Consider the following 13,605-nt stretch of genomic DNA (forward strand, 5'->3'; position numbering starts at 1 on the left):
AAGGCCAGTTAATAAAGATTAAGTATAGTCTTCAACAAAATACTTATACTATACATAGGAGTATGTATTATGCATAAATTGGCATTTTCCCAAAGCAGGTTGAATAAAGCAATCAACACAAAGAAGTCCTGAAGGAAAATAGTTACAAAAAGTTGATAATTTAAACCTAACTTACGAACTATCGACTCACTTGACACATCTGATGGTATTTGCAATGTAAGGGTGAGAACAGCTAGATTAAATATTCAGAGAAGTGATTTTCACTTTAAAATAAGTGAATGCTTCCTTGCCCACCAATAATAAAAAGGTAAACCACTTTTAAAATTTTTGTCTGGCTTATATTGTCAGATACATCTGTTGAAAGTTTTGATTTGTTAGCACACTGAAGTACCATAAAACAAAGGAGGAAAAAGTACACTACGGTATTTCTTACTATAAGCTTAATTTCACCCTTTATTCAATGGACTTGAGAAACTTATCTCCATACAATTTCAAATAGTGAACATGTCCAAAAAAATGCAATGTTCTGCCTGAAGAAGACTTTTGCACTTGTGAACTTGTACACAAACTCACTCAGTATACCAGAATTTTTGCTCATAGGCAGATGTAAGCTGCATGATTAGGTATCTTAAGTACACAATAATATTTTTTAAATGGTGATCTTTCCGAGCACCTGGCCATTGTGCAACTTTCCCAATTAACATTAAAAAGAAACATTGTATTTATTACTACTCCCACTTGAACGAAAGGATCTGCAAAAGCCATGCCATCGTGAATCACACAGTCTGGGTTCTTACGTTACTATGGCTGAAGTTAAGCTGCAATAAAGCTTGAATTTTAATCTTGATGCCATGAAGCATTAATTGAGTATATGGAGTGTAGAATGAGAGGTAGTCCTCTGAAAGTCAGGAAAGTTACACTCTAAATGGCTCTTGTTCATTGGTGCCCCCTTTGCACCCAGCTCTGACCCATGGCTCCAACTAGCTGCTAGCATGTGGAGCTGTCAGATCCCGAGACACCACTTTGGTTGGCAGGCTAAACCAGGCACATGGCAGCCATGATGAGACATGTCTATGCCAGCATACTAAGTTTGCTTGGTTAACCAGGCAGAGGAGACCTCTTAGTCTAAAGTCTAGAAACGCACTACAACAATGAATTGTGGAACACATAAGGCTTGACAAGGTACAAGATGTCAATGACTATCCACCGATGAAGTTCCCAGTTATTTCAATCTTTTGTCCCACTGGTCTTCAACCTCAGCCGCTGAGAGTGAGAGTGTCCCCATGCAATGATATTCTCACATAAACCTCACACACAGGCATTCACGCACCATTAAGAAAGTCCTGCAGCAATGGGTGAGTGGTGACTTGATGCATAAATGAACAATAGGAGTCAGTCACAAACCTGCATGAAGGCAACCTCGGATTCTGGTCACTAAGCCTTAAGTCCTGAGCAGCAAGGATGTTTAGCAACACTTCAGATGATTGAGCTGCCCTTTTTCAGGATAGTACTTCTCAACCCAGCAAGGGAAAAGGTGCTAAAAACAATGCCTGCCCAAGTTTAATCTGGCCAGTTTACCATAAATGATGGATCATCCACATTGCAGTCATTCTATAAGAAAAAAAAGATCTCACTGTGGCAACTGGAACACACAGGACCTAATGGACAGAGATAACACATCAAGCATGTAAGAGCATTAATTGCAAGGGAACTTAATAGGTACAGCATCAACACAGCAATCCTCAGCGAAACCAGACTTCCAAATGAAGGCTCCATAGGTGGCAGCTACACCTTCTTTTAGAAATGGAAACCAGCAGAAGACAGAATTTATAGCATCGATCTTGACATTAAAAACACCCCCTAAAATACTGAAAGGCTTAATTACATCATATTGGAAATTCATGCTTTCCAATTCTTACCAAGGCTTATGTTCCAACCATGAACAATACAGAATTAAAAAAAAGTTCTATTCTGATTTGGATGACATAATCAAATCGATACCTAATGAAAACAAATTCATACTCCCGGGAGACATTAATGCCAGAGTTAGAAGAGACAGTAAGGTCTGGAGAGGTGTAACAACAACTAGGGAGTCAGAAAAAATGAAATACAATGGTTTCCCCCCAATTCAGCAAGTCTGCTGAGCATGAGCTCGTTATTACAAATACAATGTTCATACAAGATGAAAAATATAAAATGTTGTGGATGCATATAAGAATAAAGCACAGGCATCTAATTTACTATGTCATCATACAGCAAAGACATTAGGGACATCAAGCTCACCAGAGCAACATGAGGAGCAAACTGTTCAACTGACAAGATGATCAGAGCCATTTTCAATCTACACATTGCAGCCTCTCAATGCAATAATGCAGAACAGATTAAATGAAAAACAATAGCAAAATTAAGATACAGAATCATAGAAATGTAGGCCTGGAAGGGACTCCAAGAGCTCATCTAGTCCATCCCCCTTCACTGAGGCAGGACCAAGTATAGAAACATAGAATCATAGGACTGTAAAGGATCTCAAAAATCATCTAGTCCAGTCCTCTGCACTCATGGCAGGACTAAGTATTATCTAGACCATCCCTGACAGGTGTTTGTCTAACCTGCTCTTAAAAATCTCCAATGATGGAGATTCTACAACCTCCCTCAGCAATTTATTCCAGTGCTTAGCCACCCTAATAGGATCTCTGTGAGTAGCCAGTGTCAAGGAATGGATATCACAGGGGAACAATTCAAAGGAATTTTAGTTACAATAAAGAATTCAGATGGATTTTACCTTAATGAGCGATGCTGCTCTTGTCTTTGAAAGATGGGTGTAACACCTCACTGACCTACTTAACTATCCTTCTACTGTCAACCTACAAGTGCTAGAAGAACTAATATATGAAGATATCACCCAGTTGATTTCCACTAAGTATGTGCAAAAAACCCATCAAACAAATGAAATCAGGCAAATCACCAGGCAAAGACAGCATAGCAGCTGAACTCTTTAAACCTGCAGGCCCCCAAAAATGTCAACTATTTATACAAAATTAAGGTTATCTGGCAAACTGAGAAAAATCTCAGGATTTCAAAGATGCAATAATAGTTCCACTATACAAAAATAAACGCAACAGATGGTGGCAACTACCAGAGAGCTTCCAGGTTATCTGTAGGTGGTAAAATCCTTGCTCATATTTTGCTCTATCAGCTTGTTGAAACAGTATCAGAGAAGCTTCTAACAGAGATCCAGAGTGGATTTAGACTAACTCTGAGCACCACAAGCACAATTATTGACACAAAACAGATTCAGTAAAAAGCCACCGAACAAAACATGGATCCATATGCTGTCTTCATTGACATAAAAAAATATTAGACACTGAGCAGAAACGGCCTCTGGAAAATTATAGAAAAATTTGCCTGCCCCACCACATTTGTGAACATCATACATCAATTCCACAAAAAGACATGACTGGCCAAGTACACTCCAACAGTGGCCTCTCTAGCGGCCCCTTATATCTAATGAGGTAAAACAAGGGTGTATGCTAGTTCTCTTTGGTGCCATTCCAAATTACATAACTGGCAAACTTCAAAAGGGCATCTACCGAAGGTAAAAAACAGATGGAAAACTCTTCAGTCTCTGAAGGCTTACTGCAAAAATGGAAGGCCTTGAGGAACTTACATGTGAAGTCTTTTTTGAGGATGATAATTGTGCTCTATTCAGTCATAATCAAAGTGACTACAGCTTATTCTTGACAGGTTCTCAGAGGCAACTAAACAGTTTGGACTCACCATCAGCCTGGAAAAAAACTGAAGCTCTCTTCCGACTAGCCCAATCAACTACTACCACTCAGCCAAACACCACTATAAATTATATTAAATTAAGAATGTCAATTACCATCTCAGTGATGGTTTCCAAGATCAAGGAATGACAAAATAGAATACAAAAGGCAAGCCAGGCTTTCAGAAGATTTTGCCATAGGCTACTCAACCAGCATACAATCAGACTATCAATAAAATGGATGATACACAAGGAAGCTGTGATAGCCTCACCTTTATATGGGGGCCAATGATAGTCACATGGGTTCCACCAAAGTCCCAATACAGTTTGGGAACCTCATACGTTGAAAACCACCAATACCCAGCTTCATAACCTGGTTAGACAGCACCTTATCAATGGCATAGCAGCCCTGCATGAGAACAGCCCCAATAGTTTGATTTCCTCACATCAAATTGGTTGGCTATAGACCAGTAAGATTCTGGGGTGGACAACTTCCAGATGGCAATGGCAACCCATTTCTTCACAGGTATGGGGCAACGCATGTTGGTACACTGTTGCTGAAGCTCTGGGGTCAGTTCAGCACAGATCTTAAAAAAAAAAAAAATGTAGCCCTCGCCATCCTGAAGTTCTCTTGCCACTGCTGGTCATGCCAGTTTTGCAGAACAATCCTCTTCCACAAATTCATGCTGATTTGCTGGTCCCAGAAACAGCGCTGAATGCTATGTAGGTAAGCCACGATCCAGGCCTCTTGTTCCAACAGCTCGGCATCCTCCTGTTCTTCCACCTCGTCATCCTGCCACCATTGCAGAGTATACTCCTGATATTGCTGTAGAATATTCTCCTGCTCCAGCACCATCTGGTGGCATGATGGGCAAAGTCAAGGGCAGAATTCATCCAGCTCAGTGCTGTAACACAGCCTAAGCAGGCTATGCTTATTTGCACTTGTTGCCATAATGACACAGAGCATGACTAAGTCCATGCTAGTCAACAGCAATTTGAAAATGGCATGAAAAAGACAGTATGAGATGGAGACAGCTGAAATGTGGGATTTAAAAAAAAAATTGAACCCACCTAGCTTGCCACAATTTAAAGCAAAAACAACCTCAAGATGCAACCTGCTCAGCAGCGCAGCAAAGAACCAGCAGATATCTCCAGAGAATGCTACGTTCTCAGTTTCCAGCAAACTGCCACAGATTCACATGATATGAAATGAAAACTGAGCAGGTGTTTCATGTGCATGCTATTGGTGCAACTCATGTACTGTGAGATATCTGATGCACATCAAAAAGCTTTTAACTGAATCCCTCCAAATAGACATACCTTAGCTTTAAAACTGGACATCAGGTTGCACGGCATAAGAATTGTTCAATATTCTCCTTTTTGTAATCTTTAAAAATTGGAAAAACTAAACCACTAAAAATTATTTCAGCCTTGTCACTTCCCTGTTGGTGGGTATTCTGTATGTACATTATAGAATAGCCCAGGAAAGAGAAGAATGCAAAACCCAATTCTTGGGGCTTTACAAAATAAATCTAAAAGCCAAGGGGAGGAAACAGTTGGAACTCAACTAGAACTTTCATTTTCAGGGAAGGTTTTGTAGATTCAGAAACTCTTATAATTCAATGTGGCTCACATATAAAAACATGTCTGTGTGTAACAACAGATAAAATTGGTCCATATTTATCATTGTCAAAATCAGCTTTAACATTGTTAGTATGTTACAATAAAAACTGTTACAAATTGGATGAAATCATGAGAAGAGCTCTGTAAGCTTGTCTCACTCACCAACTGAAGTTGGTGCAGTAAAAGAAATTATCGCACCTTGTCTTTCTAATGTCATGGGACCAATATGGCCACAACAACACTGCATCCATGAAATGATTTCTGACATTCCTGAATTGAATTATCATTAAGATCACTGTTACTATCTGTGACAAAAATCAGGACAATGCCCTGATTTTGTTTTCTCTATATTGCCACACAGTGAAACTCGGTTATTACAAAAAAAGCTCATTGACATTAGCTGCCCATTGAAGAGGAAAACAGTTTAAATATTTGCAAAGGAAGTGAATCATAGGAGACACTGAAAAGAAGCCAATAATTTTGATTTGACTGCTTCAATATGAGATGTATTCTCCTCTATTTAATCCCCAATTCCATGGCAATGTTTGACTCTGAAATACACCTCTACCTCGATATAATGCTGTCCTTGGGAGCCAAAAAATCTTATTGCGTTATAGGTGAAACCATGTTATATTGAACTTGCTTTGATCCACCGGAGTGCGCAGCCCCGCCCCTCCCTCCCCCAGAGCACTGCTTTACCGCATTATATCCAAATTCGTGTTATATTTAGTGCCATTATATCGAGGTAGCGGTGTCGCATATTGGGTAAAAAATTTTCCAACAGAAAGGAAATTAGTCTCCCACAGTTCAGTGACAAGTGGGAAATAGCAAGCAGTGAATAGACCATGACAGACTATGTTGCTGCCCTGCATATTTTCTCAGTTGAGTTCAGTTTCTTTCTGCCAATGATGCTGCTGCAGATCTCAGAGTGCGCTGTGATTCCTTCAGGAACAGTTTTGCCTGATGCCTTGGATACTTCCAAAATATACAGCTTATTCATCTGGCCAGGACAGTTTGCATTCCTGAAGACCTTGGCATTTCAGGTGAAAACACAAATAAGAAGCCTGATCTTCTCATTGATTCAGTGTGCTCAAGGTGGATCTTTAGTGCTTTATGTATGTATCTATCTATCTATATATCCAGACTGTCCCACAGCTTTTATGTAGGATGCGAGTTTGAGACAGAATAATGGAAGAATTACTTCTTGTGAGGTATGGAAAGAGTAATTCACCTTTGGTAAAAAATATTCTGGAGTCTCTGTCATCATTGAACACGCACTGTGGTTCTTGCATGGATAGAGCTGCTAACTCCAAGACTCATCTAGAAAATGTAACAGAGACCAAAAATCAGGTTTTGAATTATAAGTTTACAGTTTTCCATTTGTTAACTGTTCAAAGAGATGGGTAGTAGGACTTTTAGCACCAGTAGTAAATCCCACTTAGAAAAGACAGGCCTGACCACAGGGTTAGCTGCTCTGAGAAATCTTGAGAATTGAGATTTTTCAGTTAAAGAGACCGAGAATAAGAGACACTGTGTATGGCTGACACCTGTAAACACTATTGTGCTGGGCTGCAGTCTTTTGTTCATACTATCCTTAAGGAAGTCCAAAATAGCTGGAATCTGAGCACTGCTGGGATTTCTCTCTGCTTGACACCAGGAGCTAAACCATACCCAGATGCAGGAGTAGGCCTTTAGTATTTAAGCACATCTGGAGGTCAGTAGAGTCCTAATCACCTTGAAGTATAAACCCAATGCACTTAATGCTTCACTCAGTAGCTATGTTGTCAATTGTAGGTGTCTGGATCTGGATGGAGAATGGAACCCTGGTAGAGGATGTCCAGTCTCAATGGTAGATGCAGTAGAGGTTCCATTATCAATCTACTGTAAACGTTGGTTTCCCCAGCCAGTATGGGGCTAGAATCATCACTCTTGCTTCCTCTTGCCTTATCTTCTGAATCACCTTCCCCACAAGCTCAAGTGGTGGGACTGTGTAAAGATAGCTTTCAGCCACTTGCATGCGCATGCATCCCTTCCTAGTGACCTGAAATCTACTTCCCTGGTTAAGTACTGTGCCAACGTTCTGTTCTTGTGACTGGTGAACAGACTGACAAGAGACCAAATGTCTGCAAGATCAGGTGAAAGACTTCTTGATCCAAACACCATCCTGAGTTGTTCATTGAATAACTGCTGAGCAGTCTGGCTTTCTGCTTTATTGTTGCCTTTACACGTATTGCTCTTATGGATGCCAAGTTCTCCTCTGCCCATACTATTATTTTCATTGCTTCGGAGTGTAGGATCAATCTTTCTGTCCCCCCCTTGGTTGCAGATGTATGATACCATTGTAGTGTTGCCCGACTGGCCCAGGATATGTTCACGCCCAAGTTCACTCTGGCATTTTCAGAATGCCAGCTTCACCAGGTCTTCCAAGCAACTGATGCTCTCATTCCACTCCATTGAGCTCCATGTGCCCAACTCTGTTCTGTGTCTAAGACATGCTCCCCATCCTGGTAGGCTGGCTCCCATGGTGAATACTGAGGGTCTGGATAGCAGATAGGAAGACCAATGAGGATTTTCCCTGGTGTTGCCCATCTGAGGGATTAATGCCTGGTTTGGATCTAGCACCTGATCTTGCATGTGCTCCAGTAAACAGTTCCACACCTTCAGCAGCAAACTTCTAGAAAACTTGATGCGGAATTTAATGCATGCTGCAATTCCTATACTTGAAATAAGAAGGCCTAGAAGCTAGAGACACTAGGTTAATGGACTGTCTTGGAGATATACCTATCTCATAAAACTGGAAGGGACCCTGAAAGGTCATCAAGTCCAGCCCCCTGTCTTCACTAGCAGGACCAAGTACTGATTTTGCCCCAGATCCCTAAGTGGCACCCTCAAGGATTAAACTCCCAACCCTGGGTTTAGCAGGCCAATGCGCAAACTACTGAGCGATCCCTCAATTCCTTCCAACTATGGATCTTTGGTTCTAGATTTTCTCACACCTGTCCATGGGTGTCTATTCACTACCAGGTGAGCTCTTTGTGGAAAAGGCCAGAGGGCTTTTCTTGCTGTTTATCACAAAAACATATGCCTGAAGCAACTCCACTGTCCAAGCTGTAGCATTGTCAGCTGCTTCTTAGGTCAGGGCTCTGATCAAAATGTCATCCAGGAACACATACACGTGAATGCCCTGGACCTCAGTCTGGCTATGAGGACCAGATGCATCTTGGTAAAGACTCTGGGGGCTGACAAAAGGTCAAATGGCAGTGTTTGCACTGTTCGTGGCTATGCTGTATACAAATCTTAGATTTTTTTCCCACAAATCATACATTCCAAGACAGTCCCTTTTGTGATTATTGTGATTATCTGTCCTCCTGCATAACATACGCCACAAGACTATTCTGGACTAATTCCAATTTGAACTTGAATATATATCTTTTTGAAAATCATCCAATCTTGATTTTAAAATTTCCAGCAATGGAAAATTTACCACAACGTTTGGTAAGTTGTTCCAATGGTTAATTACCCTCACCGTTAAAAAGATGTACCTTATTTCCAGACTGAAGTTGTTTGGCTTCGGCTTCCAGCCATTTTGGCTCTTGTTACACCTTTGTCTAATAGATTGAAGAGCTCTCTTTTATCCAATTTCTGGTTCCCATTTAGGTACTTATATAGACTGGTTAAGTCACTCCTTAACCCCTTTGGTGATCTAAATAGATCAACTCAAAGAGTTCAATCATTCTAAGGCATGTTTTCCAATCCATATCACTTCTGTTCTCTAAACTCTCAGCAATTTATCAACTTCCATCTTCAACTATAGACACCAGAACCAGACACAGTATTCTAGTAGCAGTCACTCCAGTGACAAATATATGAGGTAATATAACCTCACTATTCCTAACTCCTCACTGATGCATTCGAGGACCATGTTAGCACTTTTAGCCACAGCATCGCACAGAGCTCCTGACCTGTACTTTTTAGATCTGAACATGATCCTGCCACTCATCTTCCGAGCAACACGATTTCCCTATTCACCTTTAGGTTTAAAGCAATGATCAGAACTAAAATAATCTTGTGCAAGACTTATCTACAATATTTTCTTTGTTCTCATGTTAAGTTTTAGTGAAGTATTCTAACACAAAGTGAAACTATGCCTACTAGTTTCTTAAACCAAGCACATGAGCAGTTAATGAGTACTTCACATGAGGTCAGAGTAAATGCTACAAGATTGTACACTGCTGAATATAAAAGCAAAATCAATTAAGCAATTCCCTGAAAATACCTCTCCATTTAATTAGTGCATAAACAGACTAGGACATGAAAAAGCCTTAAACACATTAGGCTTTCCAACCATTAATTTAGTTGTGGCTTTAGCCAATTTTCCAAACATGCAAAAATCAAGTATTGTAAGTAGAAATACATTTCATCCCAGACACACAGAGAGCATTATCACTGATTTTTGGTATAGGGTCTGCTTGCCTTATTCCATGAGGAAAAACCCACAGGAGAAGGAAAATTCCATTATGTCGACCCCTACCCCTCTTATAGAGATTTCCCCAAAACTATTCCATTGGAGAGGGGAGGGGCTTTCCCCACAAACTACTGAGTGTCAAAGGAAGATTTCTCACACACACACTATCTCTAGAGTTCTCTGCCCACTCTCCGCTCTTACGGGTCTGATTCCACTGAAGCCACATTACCAGCAGGATATCTGCTAGCAGATGCCTCTGGAAATCCACATGAAGGGGGTTTCGTGTCCAAGAAATTTCAGTTGGCCCCCTACAGAGGTTGGCAAGGGACTAAGCATCCTCTCTCTCTACCCCATAGTACATCTGTGCAGAACCAGCCACATCTGGCCTAACATTAACAACTCACATTTAGAACAAAGCATCTTCTGATTTATCTTTTTTATCTAGGTATATATAACATTTCCATAACCACAGAATCGGATCTACTTACCAACAACAAAACCATAGCCAAAACCAACCTTTGATTTAGTTTTCCTTCCTAGATTTCACAACAGTTAGGACTGTTTTTCACCTCTTCACCACTTCTCTTCCAATTAGGTTGCTGGTTTTTTTGTAGTTTTAAATGCCATTTGTACTACAAGTAAAAAAGGAAACAGAGCCAAGATATCATCATGATGTCTCAGTATTTCTCTCAATGGCTGTGTGTGTTTTTAGACATAATTGGCCTAGTTTTTTCCTTCTTATATATTGCCTCACCACCCCAGGCAACTAAATACTTTGGGGGGGTGAGGAGGGAAAAGGTGGAGCAACAGGAAGAGAGAAAGGAATGTACTCGTGTTGCAAGTAAAGGGCATGTAGAGTTGGATATTATATTTATTAAAACATATCCCCTTTACTTGCAATGCAAACATTTAAAAGTTACAATAAAAGTGCTAACGTACAAGGTTCGGTGGCACCTTAAAGACTAAACAAATGTATTTGGGCATAAGCTTTCATAGCTAAAAAACAACTTGCATCTGAAGAAGTGGTTCTTACCCACAAAAGCTTATGCCCAAATAAATCTGTTAGTCTTTAAGGTGCCACCGGACTCCTTGTTGTTTTTGTGGATACAGACTAACACGGCTACCCCTCTGATACTTAACATACAAGATGAAAGCGGAGAAGATGGAGGCTGAGAAAACTAAATCCTGACTGGGTCTGGGAAGAAAAACTAGGCTGGTTATATAAAAACCAGAAGCCACTGGGGAAATAAAGACGTCAAGGAGTCAAACTATGTATACACATGAGTACTGTCTATTGTCCTGTATGTGGAAAGAAAGACATGCATTTTGTACCATATTTACAGGACAAAAAATGTTGGGTTTTTTTGTAAACCATTCATAAATTTGATATCTAAATTGTTTTTCATGGGATTATGTGTTAAAAACAACCACCATTTCAAAAATCCTTTAGTACATGTAAAATTCAATGATTAAGTGAAAGGTTAGTTTAAGTAATAACATTAGCTAGATAAGCAGCAAAGAATCCTGTGGCACCTTATAGACTAACAGACGTTTTGCAGCATGAGCTTTCGTGGGTGAATGCCCACTTCGTCGCAAAATGTCTGTTAGTCTATAAGCTGCCACAGGATTCTTTGCTGCTTTTACAGAACCAGACTAACACGGCTACCTCTCTGATACATAATTAGCTAGATAATAAATGTATTCCAGTTTTCCTCAAAATATTTTGCATTTGTCAAGTATTGCAGCATGCAGATACTATTCCACTAGGTCAGTTGAGCCTTGGGTTACTTCTCCACACAGTTTAAGAGGGCTTGTCACTAAGGGATCCTTAGGTAGGGGAGAGAGGGTGTAAGTGGGAAAGATATGGCTCTTATTGTGTTTTAATACCTTTAAGAAGTAATTTAGGAAATGAATGATGGACTTAACTGAATAAAAAAATGCATACAGATACAGCAATCATAATGGTTAAGAACAGGGATCGGCAACCTTTGGCATGCAGCCCGCCAGGGTAAGCACCCTGGCGGGCCAGGCTGGTTTGTTTACCTGCCGCATCCACAGGTTTGGCCAATCGCAGCTCCCACTGGCTGCAGTTTGCCGCTCCAGGCCAATGGGGGTGGCGGGAAGCAGCAGCCAGCACATCCCACGGCCCGCGCCATTTCCCACGGAAGCAGCTGGTAAACAAACCATCCTGGCCTGCCAGGGTGCTTATCCTGGCGAGCCGTGTGCCAAAGGCTGCCGATCCCTGGTTAAGAAAGATTAGGGGAGAAGAATTAATACAGGAAAAATGTAGTTTAGAATAGAGAAGTCGGACAGAGGGTCATGCCCCAGCCCACCCTCTACCACATCTACACTGAAATAAAAGACCCGCAGCACAGTTGCAGCTGGCCCAAGTCATCTGACTCAGGTGAGTAGGGTTCAGGCTGCAGAGCTATAAAATTGCAGCGTGGACATTAAGGCTTTGGCTGGAGCCCAGGTTCCGGGAACCTCCTCCAGCTTAAGCCCAAGTGTCTGCACTACAATTTTATAGTCCTACTGCTGAAGCCCCAACAAGCCCAAGTCAGCTGACAACAGCTAGCTGTGGGTGTTTTATTGCAGTGTAGACATACCCACATACTCTGGGGAGGAGAGGATGCTATCAATATGTAACCCTGCAATTAAAGACATTGCACTGTGGCACAGAGGATGAGCCACTGTAAAACAAACAAACCCAAACAAATTTTTAAAAGCATTATAGATTTAGAACTATGGTCTCAGAGGTAGTGTACTTTATCTTAAAATGCCAAATGGAAGGTAAATTTTTTTTGGCTTTATACATATTTGAGAACACACAGGTGATATTGCTAAACACTGCTGCCACCATGTACTGTTGAAAACAAAGCTGTCGGCATTTGCATATTTAGAACTTCTGCTGAGTCAGATTTACCACAGCACGTGTATCTAAGAGCATCTTTTTATGTGAAAGTACTTTTTAAAGTGACAGCACATCACACCAAAAATGCCTTTTTGTTATGGAAAGGATTAGAAGGTGCATGTACATGCAGTTCACATAAGTTATGCCCAAAGTTTGTGTTGCATAATCATTATTTTGATTCGGTGGATTTATAATCCATTTATTGCAATGCAATTGTTGGCATAGCTCTCTGCAATTCAGAGCATCATATAGGTAGTATTCATTGAGAAGCCTTACATTGATGTGACAAACCAAATAACCTCAAGGGGATTCATTCACCAGAGAACTCATTTTATAATTCATATGCTTAGTGAATAAAATGTGAAGGAACCTGTGCTCTCTTTTCCTCTGTGGAAGCAGAAAAATACCACGCAACCTAAACACATATCTGAGGAAAGTAAGGGAGTGAGATAATCACTCCTGCCATACAGTAGTATTAAAAGCAAGCAGAGACGACACTGGGGGGGCACGGGGGGGGAATCACAGTCATGAAATATTTCTTTCCCAGTCTTTACCATACTCAGCTAATAAGCTTTTCAAGATAAGTTGGGGGGGAGGAAGCTAAGTGGATTCTATTGCTGCTAAAAGGTTACTCAAGTTTTCCTAAAAATTACTCTCAGAACACAAGTATCAGAGGGGTAGCCGTGTTAGTCTGGATCTGTAAAAGCAGCAAAGAGTCCTGTGGCACCTTATAGACTAACAGACGTTTTGGAGCATGAGCTTTCGTGGGTGAATACCCACTTCGTCGGATGCATGTGAACACAGAACACTTGCTGTATACTTTGAAACAATCTGTTTAGG

The 13,605-nt window shown here is 40.7% G+C and overlaps 1 protein-coding gene and 1 long non-coding RNA gene across 2 annotated transcripts in view; both read right to left on the reverse strand.

Annotated features, from left to right (window-relative positions):
- HS6ST3 (heparan sulfate 6-O-sulfotransferase 3) overlaps positions 1–13,605 on the reverse strand; it is a 546,915-nt gene that overhangs the window by 497,759 nt on the left and 35,551 nt on the right. The gene's annotated exons all lie outside the window — the stretch shown is intronic.
- Positions 1–13,605, reverse strand: part of LOC123366288 — a 247,874-nt gene that overhangs the window by 230,200 nt on the left and 4,069 nt on the right. The window contains exon 2 of the long non-coding RNA XR_006578020.1: positions 10,343–10,486. This is a non-coding gene — a long non-coding RNA (uncharacterized LOC123366288). The remainder of the gene's footprint in view (positions 1–10,342; positions 10,487–13,605) is intronic.

Source organism: Mauremys mutica, chromosome 1 (assembly GCF_020497125.1).
Source record: "Mauremys mutica isolate MM-2020 ecotype Southern chromosome 1, ASM2049712v1, whole genome shotgun sequence".
NCBI lineage: Eukaryota > Metazoa > Chordata > Testudines > Geoemydidae > Mauremys > Mauremys mutica.